This window comes from Callorhinus ursinus, unplaced genomic scaffold (genome assembly GCF_003265705.2).
Source record: "Callorhinus ursinus isolate GAN/ISIS: 27379988/994484 unplaced genomic scaffold, GSC_fseal_2.0 scaffold11, whole genome shotgun sequence".
NCBI lineage: Eukaryota > Metazoa > Chordata > Mammalia > Carnivora > Otariidae > Callorhinus > Callorhinus ursinus.
The window spans coordinates 23,187,097-23,204,053 of record NW_027397073.1 but is presented as its reverse complement, the minus strand read 5'-3'; the positions used below and the strand labels follow the sequence as shown (position 1 = coordinate 23,204,053).

The window sequence follows — 16,957 nt, the reverse complement described above, 5'->3', positions numbered from 1 at the left end:
TTTTAACAAATGATTCCCCCATTTATCTGAATCTTTACAATCTTCAGCACGTTTTTTGGTGTTTCTTTTACTTTAACAAAAGCCAGCATTGGTTGGAGGCATTCATGATACTCAAATTTAACTCTACAGAAGCAAAATAGGAATTACAATGAGTTCATTTGCTTAAAAAAAAAAAAGGCTTTTTTTTTTTGGTATTTCCCAGGAGCTAATCAAACGCAACAGTAGCTTAAGTAAATGGACATTTAATTTTTTTTAAAGATTTTATTTATTTATTTGACAGAGAGAGACACAGCGAGAGAGGGAACACAGACAGGGGAGTGGGGGAGGGAGAAGCAGGCTTTCCGCTGAGCAGGGAGCCCGATGCGGGGCTCGATCCCAGGACCCTGGGATCATGACCTGAGCTGAAGGCAGATGCTTAACGACTGAGCCACCCCGGCGCCCAGACGTTTAATTTAGCGCTAATTTCATTTGTGTGTAGGGAGGCCTGGGGCGGCGGGGGGCGGGGGGTGGAGAGTGCTTACATTGTTATGACAATAGGCTTTCTCTTCACCGCCTGCAAGATAGTCACTGGGTAAAGACCTACACAGCCACTCCTTGGGCAACAGCGCTTCTGAATGGCTTCTGATAGTGGATTACACTGGGCACCTGGCTCAAGTCGGGCAACTCGATGACAGCAAGATCTTCTCTTTACTGAGCATGATAGTGTGGCGTAGGATAGAACTGGACATGGCCAATTTTATAAGCAGCGTTCCCCATGTATTACTAAGGCACACCACTTCATCAGGGTAGGAAACTGTAACCCTCCACACACACACACACACACACACACACACACACACACACAGTGGTCATCTAAGTGTACAGATATGACGGTGTCCTGGAGGAGTTAGTGGCCTGGGACCCTTAGCATAATTTTACTCGTGGCATTTGCTTTATACAAGGCCGTGGAAGAGATTCTCTATCAAAACTAACCCAGTATCAACCCCACCCTGAGCATCTGTGAAATCCATTTTGGAACTTATTTAATGGCTGAAGTTTGAATTTGCCCAATCATTGGAACTAGGGAGTAGCCATTCCCTTTTCTTGCTATTTCCTAGAAAGGACTTGTATGTGACATTTGTCTTCATGGTGTGATTTGACAAAGCAGCTTAGAGTTATAGCAACTCTGGTAAAATATTTCAAGTAAACAAATTCAAAATACTGAATGGAAAATCCTCATCTTTCTTGGAAGATTTTAGCAAAGCCCTTTGTGATGTGTCTCTTCTACTTCCTCTTTGCACATGCAGGCATCACCCTCCTCTACCTCAAACGTGTAAAAATCAGAATGAGCACCGCATGCTAAATATAGAACACAGCAGGGTTTTCTGGCCCACGGTGACTTTACTGCTACAATCCAAATAGTTACTATCAACCAGGAACATTTCAAACTTGGAAGTCCTGGCAAACATTCAGGAGATGTGACTTGAAAGGCAGCGATGTTGTAGCTGGAGGGTAAATGAAGAGAAACTCACACTGCTCAGTGTCTGGGCTTCTGGATAGCTGGGCAAATACTGAAATTCTGTCAGATCAATGAGATTTTAAAATTAGTTAATGGGGAGTTAGTTGTGTTAAAGGAAATATAAATGAAGAATCATCGATTCTTATCTGCTTCTAAGTTTTGACTTTAGGGCTTTCTAAAAGTACAGAGGTTCCACAAAAAATAAAAACAGAATGACTATATGATCCAACAATTTCATATCTGGGTATTTATCTGAAGGAAAAAGGAAACCCTGCCATTTGCAACAACATGGATGGACTTTAAGGCCATGATGCCAAGTAAAAAAAAAATCAGACAGAGAAAGACAAATACTGTATCCTTTTGCTTCTATGCAGAATCTGAAAAAATAGACTCATAGAAACAGAGACAGAGTGGTGGTTGCCAGAGGGGGGGGGGGGGGAGGCTAGGGAAAACAGGTGAAGGTAGTGAAAAAAAGAGCATTTTATGATTCATGAAAATTATAAGAAACTCAAATTTCAGTGTCCACAAATAAAGTTGGATTGGAACACCAAATAATCAATCAAGCCAGGTAGCCAGGCAGCCAGGCAGCCAGCTAGATTCCCTAAATACAGACCTGGACCACAGAGAAAGTGATGAAGGGGTATCCGTACAGATGTTACTCATTTGAACCGGTAATGGTAGAAAGAAGAATGGCTCACCCTCTGTCTTGGATGTTGTCTCTGCCACCACACATTCTATTATTCTTTGCCTCAGTGGGTTCAGAACCCAAAGTTAGGATTATCATGAAATTACCAGATTGAGAGTGAATGCCGGGTACAGATCAACTGCCACCACATAACGCATCCCAACTGTTGCTAATTTGTTCTTGGAAATCTCCTACAAAGAAGGTTTGCAAAAATTCCAGAATTGCCTTGCTTCAACCTTGAGCATGTGTTTCTTTGTAATATTGTCCCTTCATTGGTTTGGGTTGAGTGAACAATTTTGAGGAAAATTTCTGAATGCACACCTTGGACATAATGTGATTTATATGCATTCGTATACCATACAGATGAAAGATGAAGCCTCTGCTGTTGAGAAGTTTTTTATAGATTCAAGAATCAAAATGAATTTCTCTGACTTCATTCTCTGTGCACTTCACATTATCCCTCAACGTGACTCCAACTAATCCTCCAGAATCTTCCAGAACTTTTCAAGATCAAGTTCAGGATCCTCATACTGATGACCAAAACTTTCCAGGCTCTGCCCCATTTTATCTCTCCAAACTTACCTCCATGGCCTGTTTTCCGCACTCATTCCATCTCCCCCCAGACCTACTCCTGCTCTGGGCAGCCCAGGGGTCTCCCCATTGCGCTAATCGCATTTGTTTGGTTCAACCTCCCTGTCGTGGTTCATTCATTAAAGATCATCATCACAATGGCACCAGTCAACAAGGCTTTATGTAAGAGATGGTTCTAGAGGATGAAAGCCGATTTTAAAGATTTCCTGTGGTGTCCTGAGCTAATTAGCTTCTGTCTCTTCACTTTAGACATGCTCATTTTTATCCAGATAGTATACTTTTGTATGTAGTAAAACTTAATTGACGCTCATAATTTGGAACTTACAGAGACAATGGTGAATCTGAAGTTTGACTTTTACCATTGACAAATAGCAGCAATTAATATACAAGCAAATTTAATGGGAGGGGGTTAAATATCTTAAAAGCTCAAATATTTTTTGAGCACCTTCAAGTATGTCTGGTATACCCTTTACCAAAAAACAACCGGTGTACTATTAAGAAACAAATCTTACCTATTTATTAAAGCAAGATTCATAAGATAATCTGCTAAGACTTTTATTACCTTCATTGAAGTATACCGTAAGTACTTATTTTTTTTTTAAGATTTTATTTATTTGACAGAGAGTGACACAGAGAGAGAGGGAACGGCAAGCAGGGGGAGTGGGAGAGGGAGAAGCAGGCTTCCCGCCGAGCAGGAGGGCTCATGACCTGAGACGAATGCAGACGCTTAACGACTGAGCCACCCAGGCGCCCCACATTGCATAATTCTAAGTAATCAAAATCCATTTCCTTTACATTTTTTTAATTGAACTTTTTCCTCTAATTCAGATCCCCTTCAATTTAGTGCAAAATGAATAAAATTTTATTCATTTGGAGATCATTAAAATAATTCTCTATACCTAATTCCTGGCTCTAAAATTTTCTGTGTGACCTTGGGCCAGTTATTTTAGTAGCTGTAAAGCTCAGGTTGATCATTCATGAAATAGAAAAAATAATACCTCTTGTGAGATTTGTGAGGATTACATGTGAAGACATGTGGTGTAGAGCCAGGCCAGTGGCAAACACAGTAAACACTGGTTCCTTTTTCCATGAGTCTTTTGTTTTTTCACTGTGCATTTTAGTGATTCTTAAAGGATGACCTGTGTGTAGTTTTGGATTGATCTGTGGGCATAAATGAATTACTTTTGCAAATCCCAAATTCCCTTATTAGCATTTCATTAAAATAAATACAACTTTTCTCCATTTGTTCTGCTAAGTGTTTTTGATAGGACTAAGAAGGTCTGGTCATTGATGTATCCCTTATCGATAGGCCACATAAATTAGGAATGCTTTTAGCTGTAAGTAACGCTATATCCAATCCTCTGTGTCTGGAACAAACAAGGGTTATTTTTGTTTCATTTTGTTTGTTTTGCATAACACAAACATTCAGATAGGGGTTATTAGCATTGGTTCAGTGGTTAAGATGTGCCATCAAGGACCTCAGTCCATTTCATTTTTGTACTTACTCTGCCATTGTCATTACACCAGTCCTTCATCTGCTCGTCTGGGCCTGTGACCACATCTCCACGTATCATTCCGCATCCAAGGTTGGATGAATGGGAAAGAGTGGCACCAGCCACATCTTTCTTTTCATCAGAGAAACAAAATCCTTACCAGAAGAGCCTCAGCATACTTCCTCTATCTATTTTTGGCCCAAACTAGTCACACGGACACTTCTTTCAACTGCAACAGAGGCAAGAAAGTCAAGTATCTGGAAAGGAAAGATGGATTACATAATTTTCTTAGGCCAAAAAATAAATCATCAACAGGACCAAGGCAGATCATCCCCAGGAACAACATCAAGAATTTTTTTAGCAAAGAAGGAGAGGGGTAGATATGACATTGGTAACAGGGTCTGATGCGTGGTCATGTGTAGGGCTGTGAAGCGTTGCTCCCTGCCTTTTGTTACCCATATCTTTCGTCAGGTATAGACCTCTCAGACACATCTAATCATTAAGATGAAACTTGTATAAATCTCAAACTTTTGCTATGTTTGCTTTATCTATTAAAAAAAAACACAATTCCTTAAAGGGAGAAAGCTGGATTAGATGATTTCTTGGGATTTCTCACAGATCTGAGACCTAGGATTCAAAATTCCATAAAAGAACTGTAAGTGTATTGTGTATGCTTCTTATATAAGAATACTTGTGGGGCACCTGGGTGGCTCAGTCGGTTAAACCTCCCGACTCTTGATTTCAGCTCAGGTCATGATCTCAGGGTCATGAGATTGAGCCCAGAGTCCAGCTCTGCACTCATCTGCACCCAGAGGGGAGTCTGCTTGAGATTCTCCCTCTGCGCCCCCCGCCACCCACATGCACACATGTGCACTCTTTCTTAAATAAATAAATCTTTCAAAAAAAGAATACTTGTACCATGACCTCATTCTGACCTTATCCAAGTTAGGATCAGTTAGAATTTCAACTCTCTTTTTGCAGCTTATTTTTCTTCAGTAAATTAACTAATCTGTATTTTTTCCTATTGGTACCTTTACAACCAATCTGAACTAGCATCATTCAATGATTCCACAAACATATACAAAGCACTTACTTTGTGTCCCACTCCGAGAATATAAAGATGGAGAAGAAACCATTGTTTGTCCACCAACAGTTTATAATATGGGAAAGAGACAGATTTGTAAGCCAATAATGTAGAAGGAAGAGGATTTCACAGGTGCTATGAGAGAAATGATAGATGTGAAAGGGAAAGGCAGGAATGGTCAGCTCTTGGTGGGGTAGAGTCAAAACTCTACGACTATGAGTCATTAACATCAATCAGAGACCTTCTCCAGAACCAGCATTTTCTGGATCGATACTATTTTCGGGGGGTTCATTCAGATGTTAACAACTGCATAAGTTATAAGCTTTTTAATTAAAGGTTTGTTGGTAGGGGACAGTCTTTCTGTTTTCAAGGATGACAGATTTGTTGTTCATCATTCCTGTCATGATCTATTTTGTGGGAAGACAGACAAGGGAAAAAAATTTATTTCCCAGTTTCCTGGGATATTTCCTGGGAAATCACTCACTTTTTTTTTTTTTTTTTTTTTTTTTTGCTTATTGGACATTTGGCTCCTGCGACACACACTCGCATATGACACTAGGAAGTGAGGAGACATCTCCTTGTGATCATCAGCATCTGAACTCACCCTTTCAACTTTTAACTCAATGAAGATGAGATTAGAAATTCAGTAACTTTAGGGGCACCTGGGTGGCTCAGTCAGGTAAGTGTCTGCCTTCGGCTCAGGTCATGATCCTGGAGTCCTGGGATTGAGTCCCGCATCAGGCTCCCTGCTCAGTAGGGAGTCTGCTTTTCCCTCTGCCCTTCACCCTGCTCATGCTCGCTCTCTCTCTCTCAGATAGATAAATAAAATCCTAAAAACAAATTCAGTAACTTCATGTAGCAACTAGTATTTTTCCAAACTGCAGATTGTGACTCATTAAGAGATCACAAAATCGATTCAGTGGGTCTTAAAAAAGGTAGAATATATATATATAAAACAGAACATATCGGAATGCACTTCACCTAGTAAGACAAGCTTATGTTGCAGTTGTGGTGGGGGGTGTGTATTGAGCCACAACATAAAATAGATTTCTTACTGTCTCCCAGTGAGAAAGTTAAAGACGCTGAACTATACTCCAGGCCCCATGAAGGCACTTATTAGCTATCTAACAAGTCTTTGTTGAATTGAACTGATTTGTATGGATTTGGATTGAACTGATTTGTGTATTTACTCAACAAATACTTTAAGACTAAATGCGTACACTACATCGACTGTTGCAAACCCTCATTTAAATTTTGTGAAAATGCAGGACATCAGTAGGCTCTCAAAGGTTAATCAGATTCCATAAATGTTCTTCTTTAGGGATAAATTATTCCATTTACTGGGGGCACCTGGGTGGCTCAGTTGGTTAAGCATCAGATTCTTGATCTCAGTTCAGGTCTTGAGCTCAGCTCAGATCTTGAATTCAAGCCCCATGGTGGGCTCCACGTTGAGCTCCATGCTGGGCGTGGAGCCTACTTAAAAAAAAAAAAAAATTATTCCTTTTACTGGGACAACCTCATAATCTTTAATCTGGCTTAACCCCCGCCTGCTGTATAAAATAGACCCTAAATTCTCCAAATGATAGTCAAAAAAGATCTTATGAAAACAGGAGGTGCAAGGGGCCTTAGCAAACAGAGCCTTCAGATTCTCATCAGTCCAAACCCTTCCATCAAGATCAATCAGGGCCAGTCTGCACAATGTTCTTGCCCCAGGCATAGATGATGTCACAGATTCCCGTCCCCAGTGCTCCTTTCTCAGGCCTTGGGTGCTGAGTGCTTACCTTTTCTGGCTACAATGACTCCCCACCCCACCAGAACTGCCCTCAGAGACTTTGCTCTTTCTGGAAGCCACACCCTCACTGTCCCTCTGTGGGCAGAGCCCCCGCTGCCCAGAGCCATCACGGTTCTCAGTGCTCAAGATGAGCCCCAAAGGGTCCTGTGCTGTGCCCAGGAGACTACAGCTTGCCAGATCTGGGCCCAGCACCATCTACTCTTCCATCTCCCTGCCTGCCTGTGGTAGATCCTTCTGCAGGTTCCCGAGTCCTCGGCCTGCCTTGGACAAGGAGGCCACCTTGTGGCAGAGGCATCAAGTGTTAAGAATGCAGTGCCAACTAAGACATAGCTTCTGACCTGACTGCCACCCGGCAGAGGGCATGGCACCGTAATGATCCATAGATATGTGAGCAACCACGGGGTTGGGCAAGACTCTCAGAGCCTCTCCCATCCTCCCCGCTCCAAAAGAGGTACATACCTGTGCCCCACCATAAGGGACCAGGGTTCTAAGGTTTCACAGCTTCTGCCTGTGTGAGTGCTTGCTGGAGCAGGGGCTTATCACATCCCCACTCTGCCCCTGAACGTCATATCACCATAAGCCCTGAAGCTTGGCTCAGTTAGCCTTAGACCGTTGCATTCCTGAACTCTCGGGCCCCCTGGCACACAAGCAATGAGTGAATGCTTTCACAGTAAACAATCAACACTCTGAAAATCATCTTTTCATATGTCCTAAACCAGATTCACCTTACACTGAAGGTTAGTGGATCTATATGGGTATATCTCAGCCTCGTTCCCAATCAAACCCTTGGCTGTGGGCTGGTTCTCCTTCCTCCACTCTGCCTCAACTTCCCCAGACCCCCGGAGTCCCGGGGACCTCTGTGCCTGTCTCTCATGTGAGCTCACTCCCATCTTGAGTCAGGAAAACCGCATCCCAGTCAACAGGCAGCCGCGGGAGAACTGTCCAAGGAAACACAGCTTGCCCTTTCTCCCATCCCTTATAAATCCTCTCCAGAGACTCATCACTGTGGATGTTGCCTGGTTTGTTTTGTGGAGAGTCCAGGCCTTCAAGCGAGGAGAGCAGAGAGCAGGAGAAGTGGTGGCTTCCATGGAATGGAACGCCTGAGGCTGCTACCAGGAAAGAATCTGCAGAAGGGTCCGTTTGGGTCCCCTTGGTCCCAAATCCAAACATCCCAGCAGTCCAGTGTCTGTTTCTCAGGGCAACGCAGAGTTCCAGAACCTCAGTGTGGACCAGTCATGGATGAAGCCACACAAAAATATTCTAGATGAAATAGAATCACTGAAACTCCCTTAAGGAGCTCCTCTTCAGAAAGTGAAGAGGATATTTTTGATCATTCCTGTGTGATCTGGAAGATCAATTACACTGCAGAATTTTCTTCTAATTAAAAAATTCAGCAACTGGCAAGGATTTTTTAAGCTGTCAGTTGTCTGGTTTTGGGCACTGCAGCAAAATGGTTAAAAACTTGTCCTTGGAATCTAATCTGGGGTCAAATCCCAGCTTTGTCACTTAACATCCCATCACTCTTGGAGCCTCAGTTTCCCTGTCTATAAAATAGGGACTATACCACAGCCTGCCTTGTTGGGCTGTAATGAGGACTGATTGAGCGGACCTATGCTAAGCACTGGCACCTAGGAAACAATATATGTTAAGTATTGTTGTTACTATTAGTAGCACTTATGAGAACTGATGGAAGAGTTGGACAAGGTAATTAAGACTGAGACAAGTGATACAGAGTATATAGAGCTGGGTTCTTACTTCAGATATTCCCATGTATTCTACTTATTTGCTTGTCCACATGACAACACATTAGAGTCACAGAACTGTGCCCAGTGGAAAGAACATGCAATTCACACCCCTTTCTTATTCCTGAGAGATTTGGGCAAATTACTTAACCCCGTTGAGCCTCCATTCACTCAACTATGAAATGGAGTAATACTAATTAACTTTAAAAGGCCTCATCTTGCCCCCACCTCTCAGGGGCTGGCAGCCCCTCCCTTGGGCACTAACAACTCTCTTACCCAGTGGGAGCTCTCATCACATTGTACCATGTGTCTCCTCCACAAGAGCATAAAATGAGTCTGTTTTGTTTGTTTTCAATCTCTGGGATTTCCTGTACCCCTTGGACACAGGTGGTCTTCAGAAAAGGCCTGTTAGATGATGGAATGAAAGAATAACTGAAAATGGCAGAAACACAGAGTTGGTCGGAGAAATGAAATTCCTCTGTTACTCACGTTCCAGGGGGCAACCTTAGCAGCTGTACTATAAGCGAACTCTGTTGTATGCTGAGGTTTTCTCACTGTAGCAGATGCAATTTGGTTTCCGTTCACCCGTCTTCGTGGTAAGTGGTATTCTGATGCGGTCCACCAGATCCCGAGGTCCTCTGGGTTCTGTGGTATCTAACCTTGCTTCTAAACACTCTTCTCAATGGAAATCTTTCCCCAAATTACTATACAGATAACATATGTGTGGGGGGGGCTCCGATTGGGTGGGGACAAGCACCGTGGGCAGTGAAAGAATTTACCCAAGGCAGAACAAAAAAAGATCAAAGTTTGCTGAATACATCACAAGGGAGCAGCAGGTGGGACAGCTAAGGAGAGACTGTGTGTGATAGGGCAGTGGTGAGGGGCCACAGTTAAGGGTGGAGTGAGGGAAGTATAGGAACCTATGGAATTTTCCCTTCCATGGTAACTGTGCCTGGTTGTAAGTAGCCCTTTGGTTACTTAGGGCCTCTGGCTATTTCAAGGTAGGTCACTTACTGAGCCTATTTGCGTTCAGCTGGGTGGTCGTTGGGGGGGACCCTGTGCCTTGCTCAAGTTTCTATAGGTCAAGCCTGTTGCCTAAAAGCGGCCTCTATAACATAGTCACACACAAAAAATCGCAAGTCCAAATAAGCTAAACAAAAAATAAACCTAAAACACTCCAAATCCTACCACCAAAGAATTCTTGTTAACATTTTGGATGTAGCCTTCTGATTTTTTTTTAACAGCTTTCTTGAGATATAATAAACATATGGTATTAGCTTGCTAGGGCAATATATTAGTCAGGGTTCTCCAGAGAAACAGAAACAACAGGTGTGTGTGTGTGTGTGTGTGTGTGTGCGCGCACACACACACAGAAAGGGAGAGAGATTGATTGATTGATTGATTGATTTTAAGGAATTGGCTCACATGACTGTGGAGGTGCAAGTCCAAAATCTGCAGAGTTGACAAGTGGGCTGGAGACCCAGGGAAGAGTTACAACCAAAAGGCAGTCTACTGGCAGAATTCCTTCTCCCTCAAAGGAGGTCAGTCTTTGTTCCCCTCAGGCTTTCATTGGAAGAGGCCCACCCACACCAGGGTGGGTACTCAAAGCCCAATGATTTAAAAGTTAATCTCATCCAAAAAACACCTTCCCAGAAATGTTCAAAATAACGTTTGACCAAATATAAAGGCATTGTGGTCCAGTCAAGCTGATACATAAAAGTAACCACTGCAGGTACCACACATACATAGCAAGGTACCACAGACTGGATAGCTTTTTTTTTTTCTTTTTTAAGATTTTATTTATTTATTTGAGAGAGCATGAAAAGTGAGAGAGATCAGAGAGGGAAGGGGGGAAACAGACTTGCTGCTGAGTGGAGAGCCCGAGGAGAGTGGGGGGCTCGATCCCAGGACCCTGAGATCACAACCCGAGCCTAAATCATGAGTTAGCTGTTGGGTGAGCACCCAGCTGAGCCACCCAGGTGCCCCTAAGACTGGGTAGCTTTAACAACTGAAATTTATTTTTTCACAATTCTGGAGGGTGCAAGTCCAAGATCAAGGTGTTAGCAGAATTTGTTTCTTCAGAGGCCTCTCTCCTGGCCTTGAAGATGGCTGTTTTCCTGTGTCTTCACTTGGTCTTCCCTTTGTGGGTGTCTGTGTCCTAATCTCTTCCGTGTGTGTGTGTGTGTGTGTGTGTGTGTGTGTGTGTGTGTGTCCTGATCTCTTCTTATAAGGACACTGGTCATATCGGATTAGGGCCCGTCCTCAGGATGTCATTTTAACTAAATTGCCCCTCTAAAGATTCTATCTCCAAATACAGTCACATTCTGAAAGTACTGGCCGTTAAGGACTCAGCATATGCATTTTGACAGGGACATAATTCAGCCCATAACACGTACCATAAAATTCACTTACTTGAAGTGTACAATTCAATGTTTTTAACATATTCAGAGTTGTACAACCATTACCAAAATCAAATTTAGAACATTTTCATCACCCCCCAAAAAAATCCCATACCCATTCACAGTCATTCCCCCACTCCCTGCCACCAGCAGAGGGAGGATCTAAAGGTCTCTTCATAATTAAGGACATTGAAACCCAGAGATTAGTGCAAGGCTAGAATCCAGCTGAAAAACCAAAGGGCTTCCTCCAGATAGGAATTTGAGATACTGTTAGACAGACACTTGCTCAGTTATACTAATTTTTTTAAGTGCCAAAATAAGAATATCCCCAAGAATGTTTCCATCTGTCAATAAATCTCATGGCTGAACCAACTGTATGATTGTGCTGCTAGATATTTGCTTCTTCTATTCTAGTTCATCAGCATGTTACCTGATATTTTAGCATAATGTTTATTATCCCTGAGTAGTAGGTGCAGAATGCCCTTCTCAGAGAGCGAAGAGCTATCCAAGTCAAAAGTGTTAGCTTTTCACCCATATACTTAAGGTTTAGCTCCTAACATGAATGTCAGCAAATAACTAGGATATTAATTGTTCAGAAATGCCTCCACAATATCCCCACTTGGAAGAGACAAACCTACTCGTTTTATTTACATTATTTAGAAAAGACAATGTGAAATGTCAAGACAAAGTATGTCATGGGTTATATGGTTCTTGGGTTGAAAAAACAAAACACAAGGAGAAGGGGATTTCCTTTCTAGTTATGTGAGTCCCTAAATTGCTGGTTACTTTTGACTGTTTAGTTACTCTTACTTACTTTCACTAAGGTGACTTCAAGCACAGTGTTCAGCAGCTACCTTCAAACTTCTAGCCCCATAAATTTCAAGCATTATCACTGTGCAGTTTGAAGATGCCCATCCAGTATACGACTGTTCTATAAAATAAATAAACAAAACAAATTAGTAAAGTTAATTCTGGGGTGGTAGGGTTTCCCAAAACAGAAAGCATTATAGGAGACAAAAGTTACAAGCTACGGAAAACACTGTTCACAGCTCAATGTGGTGGGGTAGACTCTGGTAAAAGTGAAAGCGAGTGCCTTTCAACCAAGCTAATGTCTTTTTTGTGGAACCTAGTTTACTAGATTTAAGGGCCTCAAAAAAATTAGGAATAATGCATTGTCATAAAAGCAGCTATGGTTTTTTTTTTGTCCTTCTTTAACTATTTTAGAACATTTAAGACACATCAAAGGGTTATAGGATTACATAGTAAACCTAGAATCGCCTGTGGTTTGAAGGCTGAGCGGAGCCCAATTATCAGAGTCAAATGCCTACCGGTGAGAGAGAAGTATCATCACACTCTGGCTTTACTTGGCAGTGTGAGGATATTCCAGGCCTAAAATCTGGGAACAGGCCCAATATCTCTTCAGTCAAAAGTCAGAGCATGGTCAAAGTTATTGTTACAGCCCTGTTCCAATTCATGGGCCTTCTGGCTTGACAAGACAGTACACACCCAAATTTCCAGCTCTTCATGTCCAAGAATAGAACTAGAGACGTGAACCACCCTCATTCTAGAAAGAGACATGGATGCTGCAAAGTTACCTGCCTCCCTCCACCCGGGCTGTATGCCTCTCCTGCCAGCCAAAACAAATGCATACCTTGTCGACTCCTGACCGAGGCAGTCCAAAAGAATAATGCACAGTCTACAAAGATCATTTTGCTTCTCTATGATGCAATTACCTATTACTAATAAGATTAAAAAAAAGAAGCTACCATTAACAGCATGGATTGGCTTTCAGAAGAATTCACTGACGTACAGGATCCTGAAAGTACAGCCAGATTCACACCCAGGAGAAGCAAGCAGTAGTAGGACCCAAACAGGTGGAGCAAGGTGGAGGCTTGCTTCCCAACTCCTCTGTCTTGTCTAATGCTATCACCAGTTCTCAGTCACTTAAAATTCCAAAACTTGGGGCATCTTTGACTCACTCTTCTTGTCTCCCTTTTCCCCTAAGTCATCAATTTCTAGGCACTATTTCCTTGAAAAGTCTCATGTCCTCCCTTCTGTCCTCAGCCAGGGCAGGTGCTCAGTTATCACATGCTGATTATGACAACCCTTACCCTTGGGTCCTCTCCATCCCATCTGCTTCATACATCACTCACAGATGTCCCTGAAATGCCATCTTCACTGAGTCATTCCTCAGTGCAAACACATAGAATGCCAGCCCTCTGGCACCTCCAACATCATCTATAACCCACCGCTGAGATTTCTCCATTAGACTTTCACCTCCTAGATGACAAGGATGGTCTTACTGATCCCCATTGTAAACTGGCACAGTGTGTAACACAGAGGAGGCAAGAAGTAAATTCCAACCAAATGAACCAACAAACTTTGAAGCCCATGAAACAGGTTATATCACCCATTTCAAAATAATTACTAGGGCAGACTAGTTAATGAGTGGTATGAATGTTTTGCTTTTGTACAGGTGAGAAAGCACGGGAAGGTCATTTTGACAGGTCAAGGCTTTGCCTAATCTTGTAAGCTCTTGAGATCTTCCTTGAGTACAGAACAATAAAGCACAGTTATTTCATGAGTAGTGATAAATAGTAGCACAGGGGCGCCTGGGTGGCTCAGTTGTTAAGCATCTGCCTTCCGCTCAGGTCATGATCCCAGTGTCCTGGGATCGAGCCCCGCATTGGGCTCCCTGCTCGGCGGGAAGCCTGCTTCTCCCTCTCCCACTCCCCCTGCTTGTGTTCCCTCTCTTTGTCAAATAAATAAAATCTTAAAAAATAAATAAATAAATAGCACACTCAGGAATCAATGTCAAAAATTTCTTAAAGTTTACTATACATAATTTGAGGTTATTATAAATACCCCATCTGATAAGAGCTCATTGACTTAATTTTTTTTTATCATGAGCGCTTACACACAGATCAGAAACACTATAAATAGGGCTACTTGAAAATATAAAAACACAAGGACAAGTGACTTTGGGCAAGCCACTGGCTGTTTCTGAGCCGCAGATTCCTCATGTGTAAAATGAGAATTCAACAACAAACCCTCTGCTCCTTAAAGCAGCAAGTTTATTAGTTTGAGCATTTAGTTTTAAGATTTCATAGGCCAGTAAAATTCCCTCGTCTCTAGTGTTTTTCTATGGACTCTTCATAAGGTTAAGAGCCTTTTATTTTGACAAGGAAGAAGTTTTTTTATTTTTAATACCCCCATCCTACCAACTATTACCATCATGTCATTTTAACTTGCCATTTTAAGACCAGCAATTTAATCTCTGGATAGAAGATAATCCTTGTGCTTAATACCAAATTCATTGCAGCCTCCATATTTTTCTCATTTCACCACAGACTAGGGACAACTTTGTCACAGAGTGATATCTGTTGTCATCCAGACTTACCACTTTGATTCCTCTGTGTAACCCAGGTTGTAATAAATCCAACTTCCCCAACTGCAACATAGGGATATGAGTAAATCCACCATTTTACCATCCATAAGGATGATAAAATCTAAAATTTCAGCATTGGAAGGTATATTAAATAGAAGTAAGGGTAATTGGGTCCATCTATCCGTCAGAAAGATATTTACATTCTTTGTACTACATCGCCATCAGATAGTTATCCAAACTGACAGCTGACAACTAGGCAGTTCTCTGCTTGTGCTATGCTTTAAAATGCTTATTTTAAAATAAGCATTTTAAAGTTTCCCTTTTACAAATCCCTTATCGGTGATTTATCCACTCTGAAATGAGACTGAGAAACATGAATGTGGCTAAGTGTATACATTTGACACAACACAGATAAAATGCCCTATTTTTGCATGTTCACATTGTCTCCATTTTTCGAAGGCTCAACGCAAACGTCCCCTCCTCCAGGAAGTCTTCCCCATCTCTCCTGTCAGAAACAAATCTTTTGAACTTCCTCCACAGTGTTCAACCATGTCTTACGGTACTACTTTCCAGTTTCTTCTACGTTTGTGTTATGGTAAAATATGTGAAAGCCTTATTTCCTCTATTTGGTTGCTAAGTTCTTGGTGTCAAGAACGATGTCTTCGAAATGTTCACGTAAAGCCAAACACATTTAGCAGAGTTTCCTGCAGGAAACAGATTCTCTGTAAACTGAGGGAAGAATGAAGCAAAGGAAGAAGGAAAAGAAGTCTTTTATACGCAGGAAAGGCCTTCCTCCACGGAAAAGACCTTTAAGGGAATATTCAAGACAAAGGGAAAATGAAAATAAAAGTGATCTGAGTTAAAAGCCAACCCATCAGTGAAAGGAATTACGTCTAAACAAACAAGGAGCAGAGGCTGGGGTTGGGGTCGGGGTGGGGGGCAGAGGGGCCTGTCTGGGAACATGTTATCGTTATGGGTGATACTTTATAGCCTGACTTTCCTTCTCCCCTCGCCTGTCACTCTCCAGTCCACTTGATGAATGAGTACTTGCTGCCCTTAAAGAAGTCAGAGGTAGCAATATGCAATAAGCACAGGCAGGCTTAAACTCTAACAAGACAGATTAACTCCTTCCCTAGAATGTAAGCACCATCTCTCTGAGAGCAATCAACTGACTGAAGCAGAAACTTTTCTCCACTGCAAATGCACAGATTTGTTCCTACAACTAAATCACTGGAACATCTTGTTCAGCCAAATTACTTCTTTATCAAGGAAACCTATGCCAGTATTCATGATGCCAGGCTGTTCCTCCCCAACCTGGGACACTGTCTTGACAAATTAACTTAGCCTGAGTCAGCAGGGTCATTGGGCAAACCCTCTGTCTCTGATTGGTTGAGAAGTCATGTCACTCACGTAATGCTCCTCCGACCACCACTCCCAACCCAGAGCTTATTTTCCTTTGTCCCTAGCTTGGTTTCAACCACTGAGCCCATCAGTCCAGGTCTGGCTCCCCATGACTACACTGTCCTCCTGGAGCCAGCACCTCAGACTCAAGTTGTCCGTAATGGAACCCCATCACCTCTTCACAAATCAAGTATGCTCTTCTTCCTGGTTTCTCAGTCCTTGCTAAACATACCTATGCCCAGGTCAGGAAGTCTCACAGATCTTTCTATGACCCAGCCCCCAAGGCTCTTTCTTTCCTGGGCTTACTCAGAGGCTGGAATCTCCTCTCATCTTTGCTGCAAACTCCAGGGATGAAGCCAGGGTTCCCCTCCTCATTCCAGGGTCGTCACCAAAGCCAAAATTAAGCCAAAAAAAAAACTGAATCATTTTTCCTAGGAAGGGTTTTATAGCTACTCCCATGGCACAGGAGACATTAGTTCACTGTAAGTAAACAACACATAGTTTATAGAATTCAAAAGGTCATAGCCTAAAGGGGCTTCCAGTCTCTGTTTCCAAAAGCAAAGCTCCCCAGACCTCACCATTCTCCTTCCTTCCAGCTTGACTTCAGCCCAGGAGTGTGCAAGAACAGATGAGCTGCCCTCTCTCAAGCAGGCGGTTTGTATTTCTAAGACTCTCCTGTTTCTGGGACTCTGCTTGACCAAAAAAGATCACTTCTCATTTTCTTAACATCTTTTTTTTTTTTTAAACCAACTAGTCTTAAAACTTTAGAATAACTCTTCCCTCTTTCTCTCAAAATTGTAAGGCTCTATTCTCTATCCCTTCCTTTCTGTTCCCATCCCATTGTCCTGGGTTTGGCCCTCTTCATGGTTTAACTAGTCTAGGCT

General features: G+C 42.3%; 1 long non-coding RNA gene across 6 annotated transcripts in view; it reads right to left on the bottom strand.

Annotated features, from left to right (window-relative positions):
• Positions 1–305: 305 nt before the first annotated feature.
• The window catches only part of LOC112835367 (uncharacterized), a 33,502-nt gene continuing 16,850 nt past the window's right edge, over positions 306–16,957 (bottom strand). For 2 of the 6 annotated variants that reach the window (XR_012380012.1, XR_012380013.1), the window contains 2 exons: positions 12,099–12,215; positions 306–6,827 (listed from right to left, as the gene is read on the bottom strand). This is a non-coding gene — a long non-coding RNA (uncharacterized lncRNA). The remainder of the gene's footprint in view (positions 6,828–12,098; positions 12,216–16,957) is intronic. The other 4 variants (XR_012380015.1, XR_012380014.1, XR_012380016.1 and 1 more) reach the window with 4 other exon arrangements.